The sequence below is a fragment of the Argiope bruennichi genome, chromosome 3 (genome assembly GCF_947563725.1).
Source record: "Argiope bruennichi chromosome 3, qqArgBrue1.1, whole genome shotgun sequence".
Classification (NCBI taxonomy): domain Eukaryota; kingdom Metazoa; phylum Arthropoda; class Arachnida; order Araneae; family Araneidae; genus Argiope; species Argiope bruennichi.
This window is the reverse complement of record NC_079153.1, coordinates 53,746,282-53,772,872: the sequence shown is the minus strand read 5'-3', so window position 1 is coordinate 53,772,872 and position 26,591 is coordinate 53,746,282. Positions and strand designations below refer to the sequence as shown.

The following is a 26,591-nucleotide window of genomic DNA, read 5'->3' as shown; positions in this document are numbered from 1 at the left end:
GCGAAAAAAACGCTGAAATTTCGCTTAATTTTTCATTAAGATTCTAATTAAAAAAGTAAAAAAAAAAAAAAAAAAGACGACTCCAAGGTGCACATTTCTGACCTCTAAGGCATGCAAAATTTGGTAACTAAGTCAAACGGTTTGACCTGTAGAGTGCCAACACACACACACACACACACACACACACACACACACACACACACACACACACACACACACACACACACACACACACACACACACACACACATCTTTATTATAAGTATATAGATATAGATTTGAAGTGCATCATAAATCTTGAAATAAAAATTCCTTCTAAATATAATATATAGAACAAATTGATTTCTTATCAAATCCCAGAATGACTGGCGAGTTAAAAGTTTTTATATCCTTAATTTACCGCGTTTCTGTATATTTCTATTAATTCTCTTTAAAGAAGATAATTTTTTCAAAATGCTATTCCGACTCCATAAAATGAAAGGAAATCTCGCTATAGAATAAAAGAAGAAAAATAAACTTGCGAAACGAAGTATGTTTAATCTCGATTGAAAGTAAAATTTAGTGAATGGTCCCTGAGTTCATACATACAAATAAAGTTTCTCAACGGAAAGAAGGGGGGGGGAAATCAATTGCAAGGATTTCTCTCCAGAGAAATGACGGTATTCTGAAGGACGAGCGGAAGTCTAACAACACAAAACTCGATCCACTGAAGTTTCTGACATTTGACAATGAATTTCTGCTGTCTTCAAGGAAGGCCGCCTGACTGCGAGAGTCAATCAAACAAAAACAACTTCACGAGGTCTTATCTGAGGTCCCTTTTGTTTTCTTTTGGATTTTTGTGGACATTCTAACTTCTTTTGATCGATCACTTAAGCCAAAAATCCAATCTCTTTTCGACAAAGTTCTTTTATCATTTTTTTATTACAATCATCGAAGCTTCGCCGGTGCATACATTGATGACAAAAGAAGAAAAAAATAATAATGTTTGAAAAAAAAGATAAACTTTCGAGGAAACCTGCTCAGATTCTTTCTTTATTCACTCATGTGAATGTCCTTTAATTACAGAAATAAGGAATTATAATCACATTATAGCAGGCAGATGGATTAAAAAGATAATTCAGAAAATTAATCTTTGCAACGGAGTACCTACAAATGCGACAAAGAAAGGTTAATGAATTGTATCTAGGGGGGATTGCAGATTTTATGAACGTTTCGCCGGTTGAGTAAGCATAAAAATGAAATGTAACAAATATTGAGGTTTGATTTCATTTAATAAGGCATTTGACTTATTTATACAACGTTTTAAAGCTAATGTTTATTCATAAGAAATAAAGTGGATAAGGAATTCAATGTTAAGTTCAATAATTATGAGTGGTTTTTATTGCAGATTTTAGTTTTTAATTTTCTTCCTCATTGTTTGTAAATTTGATTTTAAAAAAAATTCCTGGAACTAGTGAAATGTAGGAAAGAAATATATATAATATAGTGTTATTTTCTGCTTACAATGCAGAGATTAAGGCATAATAGAGGCAAAAAAATATTTTATAACATGCAATTTTTGATATAGTTTCTAAGATATTTAACAGAAAACGTTTGAAATTGTAAGTCTTTGTGGTTGAATCATTTACAAATTAAGCTTGAATAAAAGGTACCTGCAGTTTTGTGCCCTAAAACGGATGACTTAACAAACAGAAAAATAGAAGCAAGTTTCTGTTACATTCTTTTAAGGTATTAGATTCCCTTATTTGAAATCTCATTGTATAACCAAGCGTAATACGTGTTTGTTATTATTGTAAACAACACAAATGCATTACGCTTTCTTATTGATCATTATTCAGATATTTATATTCATTAATTTATTCTTCAAATCTTTTGAACTAGAATTAATCCACATACTGAGTAGTATCCCCTTGCGTAAAAAAATAAGGTTGAAATAGCTCCGTCTTAAGAATAGCCAACTCGTGTTCGATTTCGTCGCTACGCCTCATATACGTTATAACTGTTACCAGGGGCTAGTCTATGGTTAGCATAGGTTATTTGTAAACTGCAACATGGAAAAAATATACACGCATGTTGTAAAAAATCATTTAAAACTCTCAACATGATAGATCATGGGATTTGTCTACCAAATTTGCAAATGGTTTCTTTCGGTTAGTAAGTGTTCTGTAAAACAAAGGGAGGAGTCAAAAATTTTTATATTATTTAAAAATTAATCGAAAATTTAAAGTTTTCCCCTCGATAACATCTAAGAATATTATCGCACCATAAACCCTTCATGTACCACTTTAATAGTTAAAACATTCTCTTTTCAGGTATACCAATTTTATTTCTATTGAATTTTCTTCGATTTCAATAAATTTTAAAACAATATTTTGCTTTAATACTTTTTACTGTTTTAATTACTGCATTTACACACATGTGCATGCGAAGATATCAAGGGCAGTTGTTTTTGTATGCTTGTCCACTGTACTTTAATTAAGAGAATGTTTTAAAAAAAATATAAATTTACAACATAAGTAGCTTTTAATCTTTTTTTAAATAATATAAATAAAGTATTAACCATGTTATGTTTCGTTTTAGAGGTTTGAATCTTTTTGTAATTCTTTTCTGTTTGTTAGAATGCCGATGAAAAAAGTTTTAAAGACTCCGAAGGATTGTACAGCTCTAAGCTTTTTAATGACATCGTTCCATTTCTTCTGTATAACATTGAAAATGAAGATGAGGCGGTAGAGATTCAAGTAATATTTCTGAAAAATCTTTTGTGAGATTAAAAAAAAAAAAAAAAATCTTGTTGTAAAAAGGCAAAAGAACAATTTTGTAATAATAAAGAAAATATTTTTTTAAAAATTAGTTTCATAGTAGAACGTTTATCTTAAAAAAAATCAAAATAAGTAAAATTCAAATCAACCCGGAAGTTACTTTTAAAGACTGTACTAAAAAACTGTTTTAAATTAAGATTTTATAATGCATGCGAGTCATTTCATCCGTAAAAAAAAAGACATTTGCTTTCAAAAATAATTCCAAATGCTCATCCGAAACAAAATCGCAATTCAAGATTTCATTGTTTCCATTTTATTTTTTCCCGAATTTTATGAATAGAACATTATAAATTAAAAATATTTTTATGGCTTTGTTATTTAAATGAGCTTATTTTTGAAGAGCAAGAATTCCTGCTAACGTACACAACTTAAGATTACATGCTTCGATATAATACCTTTTTATGATCAGTAAACCCAAAGCATAAAAGTTGAACAATTGCTCAATAGCTAGCTAAAAGAAGTGTGCAATTTCAAAAAGTTCAAAGAACTTCAGTTTAGAAACATTCTTTCAGCCGTTATAAACTTAATTTTTTTAAAATTTTTTTTGATTCGCCACCTGGAGGGTTTTATTTATTTTTGTTTACGATAACAGAATGGAATTGTTTTCGTGGAGCTTACGTTTGGAAAAGAATTAAATTGCAGTTATCACTATACCGTTTCAGGACGAGTAGCTGTAGTTAAAATTGATTTGTCAAAATGGGAGCATTTATGTTTACCAAAATTCCTTTACGGGATTATAAGCTAAACAACAAAAACATCAAGACCAATTAAATAGCTCAAAATATTATCCAAATGTATTTAAAAGTAATTGGCATATTTTGAAAGAATTTTAGAACAAAGAAATTCTAATTAGAACGGATCATTAAATTTTAATAGGCTTTTTTCACCTACGACTCGCCGAACCACATTACATTATATATCAGTATTGTGACCTCATGTATTTTATTTCTTGCTCTCAACTCGAGTTAAAATTTCAATTTAGAAAATAAGAAATTTTAATATTTAATTTGTAAATTCTTTGTTCATAATTATAAGTCGATAACAAACACGAATTACTTATTTCTGGCAGAAAGGTAAATATAAATTCAACATATCTTTAGAAATTGGGATTTTTAATGTAATACACCAATAGGTAGGATTCTAAATTAATTTTTCCTACTTGTTTTTCAGCTTCCCTTGAAATTCTTAACTTTCCTATTTATGAAAACTCGGCTTCCTATTTTACGCATATGATATATGCATCAATATCTGTTTTTCGCAGTCTCTTCCAATTTGTAACTGTTGTGGAGATGCATTTACTATGTAACACATTTTAATAGACTGTGTAGCTGACAACAGACATTCAATTTGAAATTTTCTTTTTTTTTGTTGGGGAAAAAATATTTACTCTTTAACCCTTTCAAGTACCTGAGGGACATTGGGGTTATTCATGCTATTTAGTTTATTATTGCTCTGGTATTCTTAAATTCCTGTTTTACCAGCATTACTGCTGGTTTATTTCTATTGCTGTTTTTATTCAGTTTTAGTTATTAGCACATTTAGCTCAAATACATATATTTAGTTTTTGGCGCAGATTTTGCTCTAGAAAAAAATCTCATTTGCGAAACGCACATATGTTTAATCTTTTTAAAACTTATAATAAAACGAAATTCATATACTTTTTTATTTATTATTGTGATTGTGGATTTCTTTAAAGGGCTTTTAAAAAAATGTAAAAAAAAAATTCTTATTTCTTTTTTCAGACCACAACCGTCGACGAGACGAATATATTTGGAACGGAACACAATAGTGTCATTCGGAAAGGTAAGTTCTTTTCGATGTTATTAATTATATAGCCATTCCCTTTTGTGAATTCTGAAATGTGAAACTATTAAAATTTCAAATCTAGGGACAATTATCGATTTTATCGTCTAGGGAAAGTGGTTTTATCGTTTTAGGAAAAATTATTGATAAGGAATTCTTTTTTTCTTTCAGAATTCAGAAGGAGGATTCGTTTAAGTAAAGTTTTGTATATTATGATAATCGCATTATAATTACTATCTTGCCCGAAGACATTCAGGATAAAATTGGATGACTGTTGTCGAGACAGCAATGAAACGTGAAATACAGTTGAGTACTGATGACCACCACTGGCCACAGTATATCCTCCCCTCCGATACTATACCCATTAGGGAGTGAGAACCGACTACTATGACAGTAGTTTCTCATCCCTATGCTTGTGATGTCCCCCTCCTCCACGCTTATAATGTATACTATGATAAAGCCATTCGGTAGATTTTATAAACCGAGTGTTGCATTGGAATATACAGTGCCATGAACATGGGTTTATATTTAGCCAGTGAAACTAATCCAGTTATAATCACACATGTCCAGAAAGAACAAGTGTATAACAGCAAGTATTTGTCCTTAATGGACTACTATATACTGTTCCGTTTCTACGTATGGATAATCTACGTAAGGATTGACAATATCGCTTGAACTGGGTTTTGTTATCTCTCGGAATAGCAACTCTTTCAAGTTACTAATAATTGAATATTTGTCATTTTAATCTTTTTTAATGGCAGCCGTATAGTAGTAAACCGCAAATCTTCACATCAGGTGAAGGAGAAGATATTTGAAGTTAATAAACAAAAGATTTGATTCTTGTGAAATTTTTATGAAAAGAAATTCGAGAATTTTACACAGAGTAATTCCATTTTATAACACATTTAAGTTGTAACACTTTAAAGTTGTTGCCCCCACACAATTTCAGTAATTCATGAATTTTTAATCAAATGCATTTGCAAATCTTATTTTCCTATAAAATGTTGATTAGGCATCAAAAGCAAATAATTGTAATGATTTTTTTTAAATATCTTGTATATGAAAATAATTGTGAGACATCTTTCTGTGGTACCAATGGAGTCACTATTTAAGACATCATCGACCAAATTTATTGCAGCTCTTTATTGTATTACTTTTAATTAATGCATAACTCTTAATAAACATTATCTTTTCCTTTCAGGTATTAAGCGGTCGAACAATGAAAACAACCACAAGGACATAATGTTGTCCGGCATCACATCGACGCAAGAGGTTTTCTGTTCTGTACCTGGCCGACTCTCTTTGCTCAGCTCCACATCCAAGTACAAGGTAACCGTTGGCGAGGTACAGAGGAGGTTGTCGCCACCTGAATGCCTCAACGCATCGCTGCTAGGAGGTGTCCTACGAAGGTAAGTTATCAAAAATTACCATTTTTTTATAGTTTATTAATCACCTTCTAAATTTACAAATAGGGAAGCTTGAAAAATTTGAACTCATGAATTTATAAAGGGCTTACACAATTTGATCATTAGGTTAGGGTACACATTCAACATTCTTCAGAAGCTTTGGTTTTTGTCGTTTGTTTTTTGGAAGCTTTTTGTCGTGTCTAAGAATTAGTGACAATTAGACTACCCCATATTGCTGAAGATATATCGTTTCCGTCATGATTGCGTTCATCAAATGACGCCTTAGAGCGAGGTTATGTTTAGTTTCACCATTAAACAACGATTTAATTTGCATTAAAGGAACTGCGATTTCTTCAATTTTTTTCTTACTATGAATTTTTTTTTCCGAACTTACTATGCACTTTTCTTCTTCTTTTGCTTATTATTTTAAGTAAAGGTAGATTATTGATATAATATTGCATCACAGATTCATCATACGCAGTTTTCAAATTTACATGGAATTATTACAAGCTTAAGCTAATAATAAATGAAATTAATTACATTAACCAGCCACAAAATTAAAAAAGAAACATGAAATTAAATGCTCCGATTGTTATCGGTCGTTAGACCAACCCATCGTCGATTTAGCTTTCGAATGCTTTATGAAAGAACAATATTTGGAATATGAAATTTCCAATAGTTTTATCATTTCCAAATGGCGTAGTAAGATTACATAACACTTGACACATATTTAATGCCATGCTCCTGTTCACATCGGTAATTTAGCAAAGTTAAATGCTAGATCAAGATATGGCATTTTTTTACCACCTCATTATATCTGGGTTTAAAAAATGATATACAACAGTGTTTTATCGTTAAAAAAGTCCCCTAAGATACCTGGGAAGCATATACCTCCTGTTCCTCCTCCCATATAGCTAGTCATTCTTTATCATTAGTATTTTATGAATTAAATTATTACAATGATAAAGCTACAACAATTTTCGCAAATTAGATTCAACTGATTTAGTTATAATAAAATCGTATAAAACGTATCACATAGAATCAAAACGTATCAAATCATGTATCATATAGAATCAAAACGTATCAAATCATGTATCATATAGAAAATCAATATAAATATTTCTACGATAGAATGTAGTTACAGATCATCTTATTGCGAAATAATATATCTAAATCTTAAATATCTTTGCATTAATTCGTTTTTTGGAATTTAAACAATACAACCACAAAAACCAAGATGGGGGAAAATGGAAGTTTAAGAAATGCAATAATAATTTAAGCACGACTCTTATCTTGAATATCATGCATACAGATGAAGTACTGCGAATAACTTCTTCCTTAGCCACTGGTGTCATTCAGTTTTTAAATGCCGTATCCTTTTGTTACGATAACTCATAAACTAAATAATTTAATATAATTATATAAGACTCTGAGTGCATCCCCTGAACGGATTAATTCTTCCTTAATATGTCTGGACTGCATTCAAAACTTCTAGATTGTTTAAAAACCGGATGTCAGTCGTGAGCCCTCTTCCACAAACGAAAAGCGGTCAAAAGTTTTTTTTTTTTCCTCCTCTCTACCACTCGACACTCTCTTCAAAATATTCTTTTTCTTGATCGTGAAGGGCCAATTACTCACATAACGGAACTACCTTCGCATGCATGCATAGGAGGAATAGAAGAAAAAAAAAAAATAAACAGTGGGAAGAGGAGAGACCAGACTTCAGACTAATAACAATGATAAATCCCAGTGAAGCGATTCAGTAGGGGCGCGTTCGTGATTCCAGTTTTATATATTCTTTCAGTTCTACTTTTTAGCTCTTTGACAAAGTCGACTGAAAATGCAATGGCCATGTCGTGTTGAAAAAGTTCTCGAAGCCGAAGAACACCTGCCTCCAGTTGTCAAGTTAGACAGATGGAACGTTCTTTCCTCGACTCGTTTTAGACCGTAATTGCTTTGTTGAAATTATCAAACCTTGTTGCGCAATAGTATGATGTAACTGTAGAGAATTCCGTTGCCGTTTACTTGTGTTCAGAAGATTTCAGTGCCAAGTAGTATAAGTCAAAATAATTACTAAAAAGAAGAAAAAAAAAAAACTTATAGGAAACTTTTCGAACGCTGTTAATTATTTATAAATCGTCAATAATCAAAATGCGTATTATTAAAAAGGAGTTTTAAGGTATGGTTTCATGGTATAAGATTTAACACTTTATACCATTTAGTGGGCTTGTCCAAACAGGTGATGTATGAGTATCATTAAAAGTAACGAAAAAGTTTGAAAAATTTAGATACGTGAGCCGCAATTAAAAGATGCACTCCATTAATGTAAAAATATGTTTTCATTCAAAATAAGCAAAACGCATATTATAATCAAAATAACTAAAATTTTGGAATAATGATAAATCTAAAAAGATTAAGAAAAATTGTAAATAAAGAAGATCACGATTATAACCAGAATGGAACAGGGAATTCAAAATACTAAAAGAAGGTTTTAGATGAAGTTGGGTAATGTTTAAAAGCTTCATTTTCAATTAACATCGTCGCAATGCTCTTGGTATAAAAAATATTTGAAAAGTAAAGAGGCAATCACTTGTTTGCTTGCTGTATAAATGAACACATTATAATACAAAACTTGTGATTTTAATTGCAGATGTGAGATTTCAAAGATAAATAGAATATGACTGAACAATTGTTCTCTTGCAATAAGAAGAATTTCAATCACAGAATTTCCTTAAGTTTTTTTAAATGTGTGACTTGAAGCAATAATAATGCATCAAAAATACTTTCCGCAAATGGATACTTTTAATTCCCCTAAACATCTCATATTACATCGAAGTAATTAGATGGTATTGATTTATCATCAAAAAAAGTACATCACAGTTATTTGAATGGTGTATTCACTGAAAAAAATTGCCAATCTTTCCAAAAAATTTCAGAAATGAGTATTTGACTGGATACAGTCGGAAATGTCTATGTCTTAAGTGTTTAACCACTCAAGTGAAGATAACGCTGCAAGATGTTTCAGTAAAAGAATGAGCGCGATGAAATGCATGGGGATTATTTGTACACCGTCCCTTCATCCTCTATCCGGATATAATCATCTGAAAGAAGCTGCTCCGTTTCTTTCCTTTTATCTCCAGTGTAAGTCCAGTTCCTCTAGGTAGAGCGTGATGTGCACAGCCTAGGGGCAGGCCATTTCGCCTACCCCCAAAGGCAAGGCCACGGCTCCAGGCCTTTGTCTAGTAGCGCAAATCCCCTATGAGCTCTTAAAACATCAGTTTGAAGACTTGTAATTAGGAGCCTCTCGCGTTCAGCAGATGGACTCAGCAGAGGAACAAAGACACAATGATTTAGAACCCTATTTATGCGATGGTTTGCTGACAATTTCAAGTCGAGGAATCTTCGGGTTACTTAAAAGAATGTTGAAAATATAATTACTGTCTTCAACTTTTATCTTGGAAGACTGAGGAGTAATTGCATGCTTTTTGAATTAGTTTCTGGATATTATTTATCAAATAAAAAAATGTCATACGCATTTGTTGTTATAAAACTAGTTACAATTTCTTTCTTTATCAATGAACAAAAGTATCTTTTTAAAGCTGCACTTGAATTCAACATTCTAATTTAACATTTTTAGAATTATAGCCTTCAGAAAGTTCAAGTAGTTATGTTTTACTTAATATACTTAAGAAATAAATATTTTAACTTATACACTCTGATATTTCTAATGTGTCCGGAGGGAAAAAGAAATTCTTCATTACCTTATTTCTAAGACATTTCCAGGATTTTTGACAAACCCTTTTAAATTATAAAAGAATTTGTAAGGAATTGGATAACTTTTTCTATTATATAGCTAAAAACGAATGATTAACATTTTTATGATTATAGGTGTTCTATTTTATGTAATATCTACGAACAATAACATAAATTATATATATATATATATATTAAAGTTAAAACTGCATATAAAGTAACTCATGGTACATGACGGTCTTTTACTTTGAATCGTATTTTCTTGTACTTTAGATCAATTGTTGTTATCTCTATTTCATCAGATTTCCGATGCGATTAAAAGAAGGGCCTAATCTCAACCTCGTGTTTTTCTAAGTTTTTAAAGGTTTCAGTCCTCTTAAAGTTGAAAGATGTTGCCCTTGATAAATTAGTTTCTACTTTCTGACAGTTCATTTCAAGCATGCTTGTCATAGATAGTCTCAACCCTTCTTCTCCAACTGTTTTTTCTTCGTTTTACGTGGCAGGTCTATTTTTATCATTGGCAATGTAAATCTATAAGCCAAATCTTTTTTTTTTTTTTGGTTTATTCATAGTTCATTTTTTTGCTCCTTTGTGTATTCAACAGAATTCTTTTTCAGAAAATATTTTTCTAGTGCGGTATGCGGTGCGGCATATCATATTTGAATATTTATCAGACATTTTAAAGACAATCAAATGCTGAATTTAATGTTACAAATTCAACCTCTAATATTTTACATGAGTACTCAGTACAAATTTTTCTCCCTCAGTATACAAAACTTAATTGTTTTTTGTAATTTCAGGATCGATAGTTTTTTTCCCCTCCTCTTAGTGGCATGGTATCATAACACGTAAAAGGACAATTATACTTAACAATACCACATTGGATCAATGATGCATGATACTAGATGGGTTTTGATTCATAATATAAAATTTTATTGTACTCTTTACAATGTTCAAAGTTACCAACAGCATGTAGTTTCTACTCAACAAATTTATGCTGCTCAAATTGCAATGTAGATGAAATCTCAAACAATTCTTAAAGTATGTTAATATAGAAAAATAACTCTTCAGTCTTTTCATTACTGCACTCATAAACAGAACTTGAATGGTAAACAACAAGCTGTGAATATTGCTTGATATGAACTATCTTAAACAATATTTATTACCTATTGCTGTTAGCTAAAGAAAGACAGCACATACCGATAAGGGTTAATGATCCGAAGAGCAACAACCTCCTCATTAATTTTATAAATCTATCGTTAAGAGTAAGATGTAATATAGATGTTATATAAGATTTTAAATCTTAATAAGTCTAAGAATCTTAATTTTCTTAAAAAGTCAGTAATTGAATAAGTCTTTTTTTTCTTTTTTCTTTCTAAAGTATTTATTTTGCTCTCATCATTTTGCAATTGTTTACACTTGTTCACCTATGGATATACTTTGAATAACTTCAAATAACACTGCACTGTCTCCTTAAGAAAAACATTTCAAATAACTATCGTCAATATTGCCCAAAAGAAGTTGATGTTTTGTTACTGAATAAAAGACAAACACCTGACTTTTTTGTTTTCCAAAAACATACATCAGCAATTAATTCTACTAGCTGCTAAGTTTTGCTATGATAAACTCAAACAACTACGTTTGCCGATTAGAATAAATGTGCTTTTTATTATAAAAGCTTATGGTATAACATTAGATATGTCCTACATTCTTAATATTTCTTTTAAAGATTAAAAGAGTAGGAATCTTGGTCTACCCGTCACATCTGATTTAAAAGGCAAACTCAGAAGGGAAATAAAGAGTAAAATAAACTGTTTAATCTAGGTTAAAATGTGCTTTATAGCCCCTGACATTAATCCCAACGTTAAACAAAATACACACTTTTTTTTTCCTCTTAGTCGGCTCGCGATCCCCCGGCCCACCCCCTTCCTTTCGGCTGTGTTCACCTGTTTATCGCTCTGTGATTCAACAGAGAAAGAGGAAAATGTGCACTTTTTCTCTTATTTTTTACACCTTCACCTGCTGTCTTGCCACTTTTTCTAAGCCGTTAAGCAGCAGAAGTTACTACTTCAGATCCGTAAACTAAAACAAGACTGCTATGCATTGAGATTTATCTTCTTTTTTGGCGATTCTCTTCATGGAAACGACACCAAGTTTATGGGTAACACAAATTATTTTCAAAAACTCAAGATGAAATTTACAACAGCGTATGTAAATAGATGCAAATTTATTTATTAAGAAATGGCAATAGTTTACTAAAACACCACGTGATATATTTTCATTTAATTTTTTTCAACTACAATTTACAGCAGTAAGATTTTTTTTTTTAAAAATTTCTGTAATTATCATGCTATGAATTTTTTCTATAATATCAGGCAGAAAGAAATATATAAGCGATTTTATACTGAGTAGACAGATTTTCTATAGTATCAGACAGAAATATATAAACGATTTTATGTTGAATAGATAGATTTTTTTATAGTATCGGGTAGAAATATATAAACGATTTTATACTGAATAGACAGATTTTAATCCTAAATAATTTTTATAGATATGAAAATTAGGATTTAGCATTTGTGGAGTTTTAATTTTCTAGTTTAAATTTTTAATTCTCTAACTTCCATTTGAGAATTAAATACGCTATCATCTAAATCTCATTAATCTGCTAAACTTAAAGCAGCTATTTTAGGACTTCTTTAGAAATTAAAGCAATTATTTGCATACATGTTATTAACGATTTCAATCAATATTATAAAATGGAAAAATAAGATTAAATTTAATGTTGTATAAAAAGGATACTATCCTACAATTCCTTTCTAAAATAATTTTGAATACAAAGTTGTACAAAAATAATAATTAAAAAAAATTGAGCTTATTGAATTTTTTTTCTACTTGATTTTATTGAAGTCTGTTTGCAAACTTTCTTTACTGTAATTAATTAAATCAAAAAAGCTCTAATGAGAATTGAAGCACACACTGAAGAGAAAAAATATTACTTCATTAGGAATACTTAGCGTGATTTAAACATTAACAAATGTGGCTCACTTTTTCAGCACCGTGCTAATGCGTACTTGTTACCGACTCAAATGTTGCGTGTGCTTCTAATTGACGGTTTAATTCTTTTTCGTAAATTCTTCACTTGCCCGAGAGTGCTTTGACTCTCTCTTTTGTTGAAGAAAATTAGTTCACTTCGGACCATAAAACAAACCTTCCTCGGATGATAATGATTGGCTTCCCGGTCGCGGCAGCCCTAATTTGGGGCAGGGCTGTTTTTCTAGTTCGAGTATTCAGTTACGCTTCGATCCTTCTTCATCGAGGATGAGCGCGATTTCTTTTTGTTTTCATCAACAAACTTGACATACATTAATGTGGAATAATTACAGGCTCGTGCTTCTTCAGTTTCCTATTTGAGTACCGCAAATGGCCTTGATATGACCACTGTGGGCGTACTGATTATAGGCGATGTCGAAAATATGTGAACTGGTTGTCGATATCAATTATATGGATTTTGGTGGCGAGCGGTCCACTTGTAGTTCAATGGTCTGCCATCGGTCAGGACGCAAATGAGGTTGACGACTGAAGATAATGTGAGGAGGTCGCAGTTGTCCCTCTTTGGCTAGTCTGCTCTTTCGTGCTGGCTGGCACTTTTGTATTCTCGAAACTCTGCTGAGTATTAAATGGAAAGTGCTAGTCGAAATGGCTATTTGAAAAATAGCTATGATATGATGATAGGGTCTTTTAGATTAAGCTTTTATAGTATTGTGGACCGTATTTTCTGTTTGGTTACTGAAATATGGAATTTTAAGTTTTTTAAAGCTATTATATGTGTTAAAGTTAGGAATGTATATTACATATTTTTCATTATTCTATTTAAATAAAAGGGAAATTAATAAATATGAATTCGTATATTTTCATATATATTCATAATGTACTGAAATCCAATAAAACATAAGAAAAGTCTTAATAGCGATTTCCTGACGATTGATAATTTTTTTTTCTTAATTTCTGCGTATGAAAAAATCAGTTCATGTTTAGTCTTGATTTTCCTATAAAATGAATCCCTATGATAGCATCTTTTTTTATTATTTTTTTTAGCTTCAATGTTGCCTTATATAGTATTTGATTACAGTAAATACTACTAAAAGTTATTAATAACTAATTATAAAGTAAGTGTTTTGTGCCCTTCAAAAATCTTCCTGGTTCAACTGATGTCCTCCCCTTTTAAAATGAGCTTATTTAACGTTATATTCATACATGTTAATCATGAAGCATATGGAAGCATTTAGACATGGAAGTATATTCATCCAGAGCAGCGTCATGTATATCAGCTTATTAGTAAATATTCAAAGACTTAGAAAATATTTTTTGTAAAAATGGGAAAATCCTTATTTGTATTAAATGAAGTCAGAGAATGTAATTGGTTTGTTGCAATTTCATTTGATACAAAGAATATTTTAGAATATAATCACCCTCCCCTCCCCTCCCCTCCCCTCCTCCTTGCTTCTTCATACTGATATAATCAGCTTCGTTTAATTATATATGTATACGTTTTCCTTCCGTGAAGAAATATTTTAATTATAATCTGAACTGGTTTTATCTATTTTATTAAATATGTATTATTTTAATCGTTTAATGATAATTCATTTTCAGTTAACTTCTAAAACGAAATATTATATTTAGGCATATTTTCAGTGATTAAATTTAACTTTAGTAATTTCCCCCTTCATTTATTATTTAATAAATCAAAAATAATGCAAAATAACAATCTCTTTTGAATTTGAAATCTTTAATCAGAAGTAGTTAATAATCTGAAAATAAAGTAATAAGAAAATAATGATATGTTGATATTCTGAATTGGTTTTTATGGTGATAAAAAAAAAACATAAAAACAAACAAACAAAACGTCTATTGGAAACGGACAGTAAATGAAATTAAAAAAACAAATACTTCAGAAAGAAGCATTATAAAGATATAAAAGCAGAACCATCTTTAAAATATTAAGTATGATCATATGGGACAGGATTTCTGTCGAATTCTAAAGAGTGTCCTGGTTATAAGATATAATATTGTATAGAACTGAATTATACAATTATACATTGTTCTATGTGCAAAATAACAACACGTAAGGGTGAAAAATACTATTCTAAGCTGTTGAGTAGGAGCACGTTAAATAGACAAATCATGTACTGAAAGGGTGATAGTTTAAATGATTCGTCGACAAATATGTTCCAACAGATGCGCCTGGCTAGTGGGAGCAACGAATGTCGAATTAGAATCTATTCTATATTCTTAAAGCTAAAATGCTATTATTTTTTGTATGCTCCATGAATGTATAATAATCATCTTAATGAAATGCATTTTCTGTTTACCAAGCAATTACAAATAATTAACAGGAACATTGTATGAGCATTATCTGCTAATATCGCGATAACCGGAATCCCATTCACACAAATAGATTTGAAGATGTCCCGTGATTATGATGGTCTGAGGAGCAGGGCAGAAAAAGAATGATTCTGAACTGCGTATTTTATATCCATTGTTCGAACTGTCCTGATGTTTGTGGTTTCACTCACGAGAGAGGTGAAGGTAAATCATTTCGCGGTTTTCTCATATTAATGTATTTCAGTGACGAATATATCCTTTTATTGATAAAGATGGGTTTGTTTCGTCTCGGCTTTAAATGCGTCTCATTACGCGGTAACGGAAACGACCTTCTCGTACATTGAAAATGTCTTCTTTCCTTTTCTTTTTTTTTCTTTTTTTCTTTTTTCTTTCAAATTCACGCCGCAAGATTCTTTTCTTTTTTAACCCCTCTCACCCCCACACAGTATATGCATTCCTGCAGCAAGGTCAGTGCAATTTCCACCGACCTATATCCTCTCTGCGTCACAAAAGATGATCGATCTGAAATAAGCCATAGTGATTAAGATAAATTTATGCATACGCTTAAGTCAGGGGAAAACAAGCTTAGAATAAGCGCCTCTTTGTTATTTAACTTCTAAAACGCATGAATCGGAGTGGTTGTTGATGCGTAGTGAATAATTACTTTCGTGGTTTGAAGTTTTTTCCTCGAAAATTCATTATTTACCTTTAAACGGAAATACGTAGTTGGTTATTAGCCTATTAAAAACGTAATTAAACTATTCTGAGGTACTAACAGAAAACTCAACGCTGAAGAAATTTCTTTTTTTTCTTTCAAAATTTAATTGTATGACATAGTTAAATATCACTTCATATGTTAATGTTTTTTAAATGAATTAAACAGTATTTGCTTGCTCATAACTATTTAGTGAATAAAAGCTACATAATTCTACTTAAAATAAATACGAAAATGTACAATTAGTAGAAGCTGTAAGAATAGTTCTTTGTTTCACGATATTATTAGTGATTCATTTTTATCCAAGGCATGAAGTCGTGTTGTGAATTATTGCAAGAAATATAAGTGAGTTGAACTATTTTCAGTTATTTTTTCCCGTATACAATCAAATTGCTCATCTAGTAAAATTTTGTTTATCATAGTTTTAAAATGACATTTGATAAAGTCGGAGGTATCACATCATAGCCAAATAGACAAGCAGTAAGCAAGTAGACAATTTACTCGATAAATGATTAAATAATTATATATTCAATAATTGCTTTATCAAATTATACGACTAGGAATAAGGAGTTGCAATAAATTCATGATACGCTTTGACTATTTTTCTTAAATAACTTAATACAACCTATCCTATTTTTACGATAAAGAATAATTTTGAGAGGCTTATAAAGTACTTGATAGACATTATGAGGCGATAGTGAATATACCTTTTGTAATTTAATTAGGCAGAATTATGAAATCGGGAAGTTGTCATTCAACAGAATTCGATTGAAGAAACATTTGTCCTGAAACGCTTTTTATGGTCCAGTGACTCTACTTAGCTTAGTGATAAGAATGGCTCATTACCAACCACGTAAAAAAAAGCAAGGGACAAAAAGAAAAAAAGAAAAGAATAAAATATTTTAGAAGAGCAGAGAAGGAAAGGAGGGGGGAGGGGGAGAATGATTTTTTTCTTCTGTCGTTTACCTTACAAACACGACAGGGCGTGCAAGCGGAAGATAGTCGGGGGCGAGAAGTTTCACCTAAATCGTTCCTCTCGACACCTTCTTATTACGATCCTGCTAAAGTGTAGAAAAGTAGGAGTTTTAAAGCAATACTTTTTATCTCATTTCCTGGACTATTTAGGACCGACTTTTCCCTCCACTTTCCGTTATTATGGTGATGCAACAGCTTATTTTTTGCTCGCTGATTCACTTGGACGGAAAATTGGCTCATTGTCGCTGTGTAGATTGACTTCCGGAAGACGAGTGGAATAGACTACCTATAAGAATTAGGGGGTGGAGGAGGTAATATTTAAAGAAACATCTGCTTAAAGCTGTCAGTTTTTAGTTTTATTTATTGGATATTTCGTTCTTACACTGTCCATTGCAATCAAGAGCTTTCCTCTTGTGAATGTATAATGGAATGAAACTTCACTGCTCCGAAGCTTGTAGTACCACAATAAAATTCCATTATTCCAAAAATTCGAATTATGAAAAACTGAATCTTAAAAAATACAAAAATAGTACAACAAATGCTAAAGAAATTGCAACTGAATTTAATTTAAAAATCATGATTTTTAAAACTAAAGATGGCGATAAAAAATTGCTTATAATTTGTAAATGCCTTAATGAAAAAGGAATAAATAACTTTAATAAAGTAATAATAATTATCTTAAAAAGATTAAAAATTTAAGTCCATAGGTAATTGTTTTTATAATGAAATTGTATTCATCACTTTGAATATAAATATCATGTAATAAAATTTCCAAAATAAACAGCTCCGTTCATATCTAATGTGTTCAAAGCATTTTATAAAAATTAATAAATGTTTGAGTGTAAACATTTTCAATCAAAAATTTATCAAATATTTTGCATCAATGAAGTCCTCGGATAAATAAAAGATCTTAAAACTTATTCTTTCAGAAAACTGAGGACTCAAGGCATGGATGTAGATTTAATTAAAGAAAACATTTCATAAATAAAACAGCGATTCAAAATTTTTAGTTGAAACTTCTAATTAAAAAAAAAATTCAAATGAAGTCTTAATTCTAATTAGCCAAGATCTACAGCATTTGCGTTCTACTTATGAATGGTAAAATGAAATGTGATGATCAAAATTCTTTAGGATTGCAAATATTTTATCTTTCAATTGAATCAGAATTCTTCAATATTAATAATAAAACATTTTTCTTTTAATCATTTAACATTTTTCAAAAGTATTAAATGTACGAATTCCTTTATTAATTTAAGTGATATGAATATAGTATTCAATAAATTTGAATAATTATTTCCTTTTATGGGAAATATAAAAGGTACGGGCACTTCAGTGAATCTTCTAAAAATATAAGTATTTTGTTGATATTGTTTTATAGTTCAGAAGTTTTATAGTTTCAAAAATAGTTAGATAAAATGCTTTTTATCTCGGATCATATCTCCTTTGTTCAACGTTTAATCATAAAAGAGTTTAGAGCTAATTATGACTTTTGAATTTTCCATTGGAAATAGATTTCCGTAATTATAAATATAGCGCATTCAAGATTTTCTAGAACTCCGATTTTATGTCATGGCATTTTGAAATGATTATGATTATATTCCAAATGAATGATTTATATTCCAAATTTTAATTTTAGGTCAACGGTATTTTAAATGTAAATTTGTTTTGATAGATACCTTTATTTAGGGTAGGAATAAACGACATAAAAGTTCTTGATCTATTAAATCTGATTATTGTCAAGATTTTATTATTTCTTGTACAACAAACGGTTTTACTCTATCATTTTTTTTTTTTGTTTACAATATCGATTATTTCTTGAATTAAAAAAAAATACCCTCACCCCCAACCCCCCCATATAGTATTTTGAAGGATTTGCTGGATGTTTTCCCACATGTCGTTTTTAATCTGCTTAAACATTGAGAAAACGATCATATTAAAGCGGAATTTGACAAACGTTCTTTTTTTTCATGTTAATAACAATAAAATATTTTTTAAATTAATTCTGGCATTATTTAAAAGATGTTTAAAAATATGCAGGCTTCTAAATCCTAAAATAAAGGTCTAACAAATCTTTGAGGCATCCTTTTTACAAAATTATCATATCATGCACGGCAATAATTAACTTAATTCAGTGGAATTTCTCTGTAAGGACATCAGTTTAAAAATGAGTTATTAATTATTCTAATAGCATTTGAATTTCCAGTTGGTTTTACTAACTCATCAAAAACATAGTTAAAGCAAATGAAATATTTGGAAATGCTATATTAAAGGAATGATATATCTATAAATACTGCTTAGTTAGTCGAAAAGATCCTGACATATTTTTTCCCTCTTTTTAATTCTATATAACTCTTCAAGAATATTTGAATCCTTTATTTACAATGAATATTTGAGTCCTTTATTTACAATGTTAAAGGTTACAATGTTAAAGATTTATCTGCCGTATCAGATGTCATGCTTTCCAAACGCGTACAATATACATTTATTCATAATTTAGCGTGGTTGAAAAAATTGTAAAGAATTTCCAGCTTTTTTTATAGTAAATAATTACTATATGCATTAAAATACATTTGAAAAACAAAATAAAAATCTTGTTTCACTAGTTTACATTTTAAGTATTATATTCGAACTAAGATTATGGTTTTTAAAAGAAAAAAGAAATCTGCTAAGAAGGGCAGTACATGTTTATTTTTAATACTAAGTAATTTCAATACGTAAAGCATGATTAATAAATAAATATTAAGTTATTTTAATCAAGTAATAAGGATTTTTATTTAAACATTACTTATTCCTTGAAATTAATTTTTAAATTTTTATCTTCAAAGAATACACAACACTCTTAATACATAAAATTTACATTTTAAAAATTAATAATACAATTCACATTCGTGTTCATTTTTTTAAAAGTGGCAATTTTTTTATTGCTTCATAGACATAATAAAAAAAAATCTTGGGCGAGTTTTTTTTTTTTTTTAATCATTCATTTGCAATCATTAAGGGCGCAAAATACCAAATAATTAATAACTAAGGAAAAAAGTGCTCTTTTGATTTCGAAACGTTCAAAATAGATATTTCAACATTATGCTAAGATAATTCATTCTATAGTCACTTAGATTTAACCGGGCGTATAGCATGAATTCAAATTAACAACAAATCCAAATTCGTCCAATTCCATTGTATATACAGTCTTCTGAAAATCTATCATATTAAAAATATAACACTTGTTGCTACATCTCATTTAGTAATATAGAATTCATAACATTTTTGATGGCCCTAATAATATATTAAAACCATAAGGGTCTCAATCATATTTTTGTTTAAACATGAATACATTTCAATGACGTTTGAAAATCTCTGAAACGTTTTTCCTGCTCCGGAGTGGATCAGCCTGAAGCAGGATGCCAGAGTGGCTGAATGAATGGGAAATTTATGAATGAAGGTGGCGTAACGTTTGTATTTTCTTTCCCTGCAGGGCCAAGTCCAAAAACGGGGGCCGTTCTCTCCGAGAGAAATTGGATAAGATAGGCCTCAACTTACCCGCTGGTAGAAGAAAAGCCGCCAACGTCACCCTACTCACCTCCCTGGTTGAAGGTAAGATTACACATCTTTCTCTTTCTCCAAGTAGCAATTACCGCGGCTGGGCTTAAAAATCTGTTTATCTGTAGTACGAAGATATTCATTAAATCCATAAAATACTGGTTACGGCATTTACTGCAATAGTTTTTGTTTCATTTGAAGATGCCTTTTCTTTCAAAATCGGATGCCTTTTAACCCACTCGGCGAGTTAATCGTCTCTATGAAGTCAATGTTTTTGCTTGTTTGAATCGCGTTGGACAAGATATATTTTTATTTTCAGACATGAAATGAACAGTGAACCTCAGTCAGTGGTTTGATGAATGCGTGCAGATTTTAAAGGATTTCTTTAGTTATAATCAGGGAATGACTCTGTTTTTGTAACTTCTGCAATATCTTAAGATCTGCAAAGTGATTTATTATTAGTAGTTGATTACAGGATTCAGATATTACACATTGTAGTGTAACAAATAAGACAAATTTACTTATTTAAATATCTCGAATACTTAAAACGAAACACATGTAAATGAATCGAATTCTTTTTAAAAAGATAATATTAATAGGCTATATCGAACTTTTTTTAAAAAAAAATTAGTTCCCTAACATAATTGGAATTAAATTCTTTTTGTATCAGTCTAATATGAATTGATTTTGATAATAATCTGATATGCGTTCAGGACTGAATTTCTCAATTTCTTAAATCTTAGTACTAAATGTTCGCGAATTTGAATGAATCGAAACCATTTCTATATAAATGTTCTTTCAAATCCTATTTAATATTTATGCGAATTCTAATTTTTTCACTTCTCTGTTTTTAAACTCTACTGCAGTCGTTTATGTAAATTTTAAATAGAAAAAAAAAAGAATTTTTAAATAAGTTTGTATAATTTGTTTGCACATTATTAAGCATCAAAAATAACTTTTTTTGGGGAAAAACCATTGATGCTTTTATAAATGATACCAATCTTGCACATTAATGGACTAAAAGCAGTCGTTAACTTTCAAAGGGGGGGGGGAGAATAATTTGAATAACCATGAAAAGAGAGGGAGAAAAAAAAGAAGAACCTTTCTTTTCTTCCTCAAAATTGCACAGCGCACATCCAAATTACTACTAATAGGTTGTTGCTTTTTTGTATATAAAAGAGGTGCTACCTTTTTATATCAGAATAAAGACGAAAACCTAAGAGGTTGTTAGCTCTTTATTTTACAACGATTACGGGGCTTTTTGTTCAGTTCAGGGTTTATGCGATAATATCATAAACGTCTCCTAATACCCCGTTTGTCATCTGTCAAATCTTTGGCTCCATTGTCCGCGAATGTCTTCACGCTATTTTCCTGATTTCCATAATTTTCCTTTATTTGTTTAAGCTCTCGCTTGCCCTTTAATAATACGGGCGTGGCTTTAAGATTTTCTCTTCATTTTTTTAAAAGTCTTGTTTAATACTTTTTTGTTATGTAAGAAGTGTGTGGAGATTATTAGTGTGCCGCAATCGGCTATTTGATGAGTCTGTTAAGAAAGTTTAGTGTCTGCGGTTGCATATTTTAGCTCACAAAATAGCCTTTTAAATGTTTATTTTCTCTGCTTTTTTTTATACTCGTTGCAAAATAAGTTTGGCTGCTTATTTATTTAACATTTTACAGCTCAAATTAAAAGCAAAAAATGCATATGAAAGCACGATATTCTAGAAATGCCAAATGGCATCACGCATGGAAAGAAATAAGTAACTTAAAAGAGCAATTTAAATATGCTATGACAATCAAGCATAAATCTCAAAGCACTACTGAATTGAACTTTGACATGAATTGCAATAAATTATCCATTCAGTATTTCTAATATCCTATGGTGATACAGATATTGTATGCTTTGTTACAAAAAAATGAGAATAGTATATAAATGTAAATAAAATTTAATTTGTTTTGACTGCATGGAATCTCGTCATTCTTATGCAATATATGATATTAGACTGATTTATAATAATCACATAATAGTCGCAATTTAGCTAGTAATTATATTTTCATCACAATTTGAAATATATTTAGTTTTCATTATTTAGCAATGACTATTATAAAAAATATGTCTTTGTCATTTCGGCTAATATGCATATTAAATTTCATTCCATTGCAATTATTCTCATTGCAATTGCTCTTATACTATACAGTTATAGTACCTAATTAATAATAGCTACTGAAAATTGGAATGTCAAAAAATCTGAATCTGCTGACAACTACATGTAGAAAGCAATACATGTACCAGTGATCAAATTGGACCAAGAAAACTCCAAAATCTTTGAAATCGGATCATTAACCTATTCCGGTGGCTGAATGCTATTCAAGAGATCACAAGTGTACTTATTTCAATTCTTTTTTCCACAAAGGATATTTAAGAATCATTCATAAGTTTTATTAAATTCGAAAATATTTCGCATTGTGTTGCGCTATATATAATATACATTGCAACATCTTTCTTGCCGTCTTTTTTTTTTTTTTTTTGGTTTTTAATTGAGCGGAATTGTTTATTATTTCATGTTTATTCATCAATAAGGTGACTGAATAAAACGACGACTGGCAACATCATCTTGATGTATTATTAAATGCCATATTAAAATTGGAAGTAAATGGTAACTTCAAAGCTTAGGCTGCTTTGTTTTATTAACGATATTTTACATTTTTGAAAGTAAGAAATCAATGAATGAATTTCGATTCCAATTGAGTTTTCACGTCCAAAAATATCGAGAACTGAGTATGAGGCGAATGCAACTCAATAACTATTACAAATTTGCCTAAACGAGCTAATGAAGAAGCTTGATTTTGTTTCAACTTTGAATGCCATCCTTACCTGCTGACATCTTTTGTACTCAATATGTCAAAAGGCTCTGTTTAAAATATCAACTTGCAGCTACTATCCAATAATCTAACTACAATGAATAATGTTAATTTTTGCATTCGCAAACTCGTCTCGGATCTATTACTATGATCTGTCTTTTAGCAGCTTCATTTGAATCGAGTTTAAAAACATTTAAATATAAATATGAAAAGCAAATAGCAATGCCTTTTAAATAACAGAAAATAGAGGATTGTGGATCATTCCAGTGGTCCACAATCATTATACTTCTAAAAAAAAATAGTATAATGAAGGTTTTCTTTTCGTTATACTTCTAATGTTTATATTGCGGGAGTTCTATTCAGATATTCGGAAAAAATGTCTCAGATATTCAGATGTTGCGGTAGTACAGAAAAAAAAATATGTAAATTATGAAAGTTCCTACAATATTGCGTATTATTATGTTTTTATATTATTTTAATTCAAAAAATTCTCCTATTTCTACAATTGATATAGAATGCAGTGTGAACTTCAAAATACTTCAAAAGCGATGAACTTAAACTGCGGAGGAGTTCGAATAATTTTAGAGCAGTGACCACACAATTGGTGGTAATCATGAGTAGATTGGTAACTATATCACTCAAGTTATCTATATTCAACTAGTAGCATCACGACTTTTGTTTAACCTCATAGCATTCATTTGTTTATATTCTCATAACGATAATAGTTTCAAATGCAAAGGTGCATTTTAGTTGAAACAAGTATCCACAAAATCGTTGGAAAATTGTTCTGTTATTGTTTAAAATTATGACGGCTATTCTTTCTAGCTTGTGGTGATTACTCTGAAATTTGAAAAAAAAATAATTGTGTTCGACTTCACAAAAGTCTTTAACTGAAGGGTCGAGTTGCTCAAACACAACATTACATGCTAAAACAAGTTCAATAAAAGATATCAATTTTATTTCGATTCGATGGTTAAACAACTTAAATTTGTTATCGCAGCCAGAGTAAATTTTGTTATGATATATCGCAGAAGGATCAATGCAACGCATGTAAAATCTGTTTCCTTTTGTTCCTTTTAAAATCGCTTCTAATATGAAAGCAAAATAAAAATTCAATTTGGCGAAGAATAGAATAAAATTTTCACTTCCGCATTCATTCTGCGTGGAAATGTCGGAGTAAGATATTCAAAAGCGCCAGTGCTTGAACTTTCAGAAATGATGATGATGATGTTCATTTTGCGTACACACTTTCACCATTCCACGTGAGTAAATAGCGTTCCTTCAGCTGGGAAGATAAATGCTATTTATATTGAATAAAAAGGAGCGAGAATCAACATGCTTTTTTCTTTCAAAAAAAAAAAAAAACTCTCTTCGGGTTAAAGAATAACGAACAAGTGTGCATAGACTTGACGACCTCATCTTTTTTCTTAATATTAAAGGCAGCAGGAATAACGTTTTTGGATTCTTTTAACATCGCTGGGATCCTCAATTCTTGGAAATTCTTTTTTTTTCTTTTTTACATTTTATGTTTTGTGAGAGCAAATTCGCTTTTATAGCCCCATAGAGGAAAAAGAAAAATGGCTGCCAAGTTCAAGGTTCAACGTTGAAAAAGTTCTCTTCTCATTTTATTAGCAGCAAAGAATTCAATGGTTTGCTTTTGTGCTCTTCAACGAACAGCTAAAAGTAATATACTGTTCAATGTTTCTTCGAAAAATTATATGGAAATTTTCATAAAAACTGTCATTTTTTCCCCCTTTAAATTTAATTCATAAAAGAGGAGTTTCATGACCTTTGCTTCATGTGGAAAAAGTTCACTTGAAAATGATTTGCTTTAGGTGTGCAAATTAATTTTTCGTGGAATACATTAAATTATGTTCCAGCTGGATCCTTTTTATTTAATCTTCTAAGTACTTTGAATTTTTAATCGTTTTATTTTTTTCTTGTAACGCAAAAATTATATTGAAGTAATTTTCTTCTGGAAATTGTATAATTAAAATGCATCATCCAAGATTAATAAATCCACGTCTGTTTTTAAAATCTAATACAAATACATTTATAAAAATGTTCCATTATTTAATAAATGAAATAAAATTGCTAATGGATAATTAAACTTTAAATTAGAGGAAGATCTAAGTACAAAAGAAATAATCTTGTAAATAAATATAAAAATTCCGAAGAAACGCTTAGGTATATGTAATATAAAAAATGATCTTATTAAAATATTACCTTTAAAGACAAACAGCAGTTAAAAAACTATTGAATCTTTTATTATAGATTCTTTTTTATAATTCTATTTTATAGTTAACTAATTAAAAAGTATTAAGTTCTTGAGATATTCTATAAATTTTGAGTTCTGGACCTCATGTGAGAAATTTCGAAGGATAAATTATGTAATATCAATATCAAACCTATATATCAAGACAAAACAGCAATTATTTTGTGCAACTATTCACATGACTATTGTACTCTTAACTCATTTTCCGGTCAATTCTCGTTTGATAATGCTCTTCAAAGACGATATATTCTGTAAGGAATTTTTATTCAAAAACTGCGTTACAAAATATATAAAGGCTTGTTTTTTAATCTACACAACTTTCAAAATAAAGAAATTTGAAGGATAATACAACTTTCCTTATGTTGAAAAATTTCTTTTTTTACGTGAAAATGGAAACTCGCAGTTCATTAAGTAAAAGTTGCTGGTTGAGGGCAAAAACTGAATTTATATTTTAATGAAGGCATTCTTCGAGCGAAATTGTTTGGATTTTCTATATTTTGAAATGTCATGCGGACTAGTAAACACTGATTAACAAATTGAAAGCAAATGAAGAAAAGGCTTGAAAAGCCAGCTATGGAAGACAGTTGCTTTGAAATTCTGAAAATGTTTACCTCACGATAATATTTCAAAATGGTTACACCCGATCAACAGCTAAAACGGCAAAAAATAATAGGGATTTAACATTTTTGTCTTTAAAAAATGTTGCCATTATAGTTGGCAGTAATTAATATTTTTCATCTCAGACATCCTTGAAAGTTTAGAAACTATTCTAGCATTATCCTAAAGTACGGACAATATAAGCACGAATTCTTGCATATACATCTTGAGCTTAGATAATTTAAAAGAAAAATAATGATTGAAGAAACTGCGAAATGCGAGACTAATTTTTCATGGAATCGTTTAATTTCTGGTCTTTTAGAGATTTCAGATATTCGTCATCTCTTTTATTGATTTAAACATAACAGCGACATTTATTTGAATCTTCGCATTTGATATCTGGAGGCTTAGAGCAATAGACAAATAAAGGACTTGTTACTCATTTGTTTGTGGCGTGGCACGCCATTCTC

General features: G+C 30.1%; 1 pseudogene; it reads left to right on the top strand.

Annotated features, from left to right (window-relative positions):
* The window catches only part of LOC129963717 (transcription factor AP-2-epsilon-like), an 84,351-nt pseudogene that overhangs the window by 38,440 nt on the left and 19,320 nt on the right, over positions 1–26,591 (top strand).